The sequence below is a fragment of the Oncorhynchus nerka genome, linkage group LG27 (genome assembly GCF_034236695.1).
Source record: "Oncorhynchus nerka isolate Pitt River linkage group LG27, Oner_Uvic_2.0, whole genome shotgun sequence".
Classification (NCBI taxonomy): domain Eukaryota; kingdom Metazoa; phylum Chordata; class Actinopteri; order Salmoniformes; family Salmonidae; genus Oncorhynchus; species Oncorhynchus nerka.
In genome coordinates, this window is record NC_088422.1 from 81,529,137 (window position 1) to 81,533,459 (window position 4,323).

Consider the following 4,323-nt stretch of genomic DNA (forward strand, 5'->3'; position numbering starts at 1 on the left):
AGAGGTCAGGGTACCTAATGGAGAACACAACACTAATTACTCAGGGGGCTTAGCTGGTATACACTGTACTCTCTCCTTACATAAGCACTCAGTGAGTGAGAGAGGGAAAGATATATCAGTACACACACATTGCTACAGTTCCTGTTACCTTGCTAGTCTATACACCTTGGCCATCCTTAACTTTGAGACTTGAGTGTGTGTGTGTGTGTGTGTGTGTGCGTGCATGTGTGTGAGTGTGTGTTACCACTCCACAAATCTCAGAGTCTCATCTCAACCCCCCCTAAACACACAACAACAGAACAGATCTCCATCTTCTCTGCAAACATTTGCGTTAGCTGGAAGTCTGGAAGTGGGTACGGTCAAGTTACTGATAAGAGCCGAGGCCGTATCAGAGAGATCAGAGAGATGAAGAAAGAAGAGAGAGAAACCAAGAGAAAGAGACCAAGAGAGAGAGAGAGAGCGAGAAAGAGACCATGAGCGAGAGAGAGAGAGAACAAGAGGGAGAGAGAGACCAAGAGAGAGAGAGAGGGGGCGAGTGAAAGAGAGACCAAGAGAGAGAGGGGGGGAGGGGGGGAGTGAAAGAGAGACCAAGAGAGAGAGAGAGGGGGGAGTGAAAGAGAGACCAAGAGAGAGAGGGGGGGGGTGAAAGAGAGACCAAGAGAGAGAGAGCCCTTGTGAGGAAGTGACTGATGTAAGGACATCACTTAACAGCTCCTACCACCTACTGACAGATAGTGAGATGAGAGCAAACTAAGGCTGTGTAAATTCCGCTGCCTCCTAAAACTGTCTCTTTTCAGACAATGAGACGACAGTCTCTCCATTGATGTATACTGGGGTAGGAAGAGAACAGATTTCGCAAGGCAATGAATAGGGAATCCAAGAACAACAAGATCTTACAAACGGATTTAAATATCCATATCTGGTTAACTGTGTTTGTCAGCAGTGGAACTTGAAAGAAACAGAGCACAAACTCACATAAAATCTTTTTGATTTTTTTTTAACTAAAGGTAAATATATTTAATCACCACCTTATACATCTATAAGTGTTTATTTTAATCATCTAGGCTATAGCAAATGTCTGATTTTTTAATTCTCCACCACTTTCATAATGCTGGAGAGATTATTGCATTACGTTACAACCATCTTAAAAAATAATAACTATCAATTTGTCCAACAGAAACATAAAGACATAAAAGCTATGCCTGCTGGTGTAACTCTGCTTACCTATAATTATGATAAAATAACCAACTGAATTACAGTAGCTTAATGGAGTTAATAAAAATGGTAGCAAATTAAGCATTTTATTTTAAATATCGCAAAAAAACATAAATAAAACCAGTATCTCTTCACTACAAACGGTCGTCTTCAGAAGTTAGAAGTGTGGAACGCCAGGAGGGTGATTCAACCCCTAGTCTGATAGGTTCCCAGTAGAGAGAGCGGAAACATGCCCCAATGTTATTGTACAAATGACGATGTATAAGTCACTCCTGAAATGACTTTTGTACTATTAGATGGATTATTTATACCCTTAGAGCAGGCAACATTTATCATCCAGGGTAGTGGGTCCCCTTCAAAGTTCTCCTGTTTTATGCTCTGCATTATTTCTTGTGCACACACATAAACAAAGCTCCGGGCTGGGGGCGGTGAATCAGGGGGCTGTGTCACGACGTGCCCCCCGGGTCAGGACAGCTTTCTTCTGCCGCCAGTGCTTACATTACCATGTGAAAGGCTAAAGCTGCTCCAAATATCCCCTCTAAACATTTATCCTGCCTGTATGGACGCCTTGGAACCTGGATCCAGCGTGGAAACATTCCAGGGAGCCTTGTTCTACATTGTCCAGGAGGACATGTCTTTAGGATTAATAACATAAGAGGGACGCTTTCAAACGTTGTGTAAAAATAAAATATTTTTCTCAACATGGCCCTTAACAATTAAAATGCTAATTTGCAGAATTTGAACATTTGTATAATTGGAATGTGGAAATGTAATTGTCATGAAAACAGACACTTAAAACCATGTTTTACTTAAAAAAACAACAACATATTTGATTAAAAAAACCATTTGTATTTGTATTTGTGTTTTCTAGACCAGGCAAGCATCAATAAAGCCATGGCAGCAGCAACAGTTGTAGATGTAACAGACTCCAGCTAGGAGTAGTCTGTGTTTACACTAGAAGTGCTCAGAAATGAATGTCCCAACACTGGTCCAATCTGTCTTATCATTCATCCTGTAAACGTGTTGCCTCAGTGATGAAGCTACACTTTCAAAACATGTTTCAATTCACCAAGTGATTTCTTTCATCTGACATCGCCTTCACAGCTCTCTCTGTGTGTCCAAAATGGCACCCTGATTCCTTTATTGTGCACTACTTTTGACCAGAGCCCTATAGGTCCTGCACTATATTGGGAATAGGGTGCCATTTTAGACAGACGTATATCTGTGACAGGGTCTGAAGAGCCTGCCAAGCAGGAAGCAGGAAGGAACACAGCAGCTTGTGATCTGCAGTGGTGTGTAAAGAGCAGACTCACAACTTCACAGTAGTGCAGAGCCTATTTCAAATTAGCAAGAGTGCAACCAGCCGGGGAACAAAATTAATATTCATGAAAATTAACTAGCTCTAATTCCCAGCTTGGTCATTCTGTAAATTTTTCCTTACGGACCAGGAGCTGAATCATCTGTCATTCCCTCTAATTTAATCACCAGTCTCCTCATTCAATTATCAAATATAATATGCAAATGAGCTGAACAATGGCCAGCTCATGCTAATGAGGTATATCAGTATAATTAGATTGGAGAGGTAGCAACAGAAGGGGGGGGGGGGGCTGTCATAAAATCAGGAGCAGATCCTTTAATTAAGACTACTAAATTGTTGAATGGTCGCCGGCGGCGCGACAGACGCGAGGGAAGACATTACTCTTATTGGAAACCTCCCTGAAGACCCACACCACTGATGATGGTGTGATGGTATTATGGGACATGGCTGACTTAAGTAGCCTGGGGAACAGAGATAGCGAACAGGCCAACTGTGGCACACTGTGTTCCCTGTGCCAAGGCGTTGGAGCATGCATGGCACACCACTGATGGTGGTGTGATGGTATTATGGGACATGGCTGACTTAAGTAGCCTGGGGAACAGAGATAGCGAACAGGCCAACTGTGGCACACTGTGTTCCCTGTGCCAAGGCGTTGGAGCATGCATGGCAGCCAGTTAGACACAGGACAGGGAACCAACCAGGGCTTTAATCCTCCAGTCTGTGTCACAAATTATATCCTATTCCCTACATAGTGCACTATTTCTTGGGACGCAAACCTAGCCAGTCCGCTGCTGTACGCATGCAAGCACTGCTGCCTCCTTAAAGGGCACACACACACACACACACACACACACACACACACACACACACACACACACACACACACACACACACACACACACACACACACACACACACACACACACACACACACACACACACACACACACACACACACACACACAGAGTTATCAGGGCAGCACACGGCACAAAGCAGGCCTTTCCTCACCACCCTCACTGAACACAATTGGGTCTCTCTGAGAGGCAACAGACTGCCTGCTGTGGAACACGACCAAGGTGTCAAACCAGCTGAAATATTTACAGAGGCACCTTTTGTTGCTTTGGTTGGTGAATGAGGAGAAAGACCTCATCCACCCCCTCCTCTGAACATCCTGCAGCAGCCAGGCTTGATGTTTGCCTGTATGGATATCCATTGGGAAGAATTAAAATGTAAAGATGATAGTCTCATTTACATGTACAATTAATTCTCATCTCTATGTATTTCTCATCACATAATCATTGAATATGAACATAGATGTGAACTGGCTAGAACATTAAAGTAATATGAAGTCAGTATGTGAATTCTGAAGACACTAACCTAATATGATTTAGGTTGTCACTTCCTGAACATGATTTACTAAATCATAGCTTCTTGAGCTAGGCAACATCTTGATGCCCCCACCTTGACACTTCCTGAACATGATTTACTATATCATAGCTTCTTGAGCTAGGCAACATCTTGATGCCCCCACCTTGACACTTCCTGAACATGATTTACTATATCATAGCTTCTTGAGCTAGGCAACATCTTGATGCCCCCACCTTGACACTTCCTGAACATGATTTACTATATCATAGCTTCTTGAGCTAGGCAACATCTTGATGCCCCCACCTTGACACTTCCTGAACATGATTTACTATATCATAGCTTCTTGAGCTAGGCAACATCTTGATGCTGACAGAACATGATTTACTATATCATAGCTTCTTGAGCTAGGCAACATCTTGAT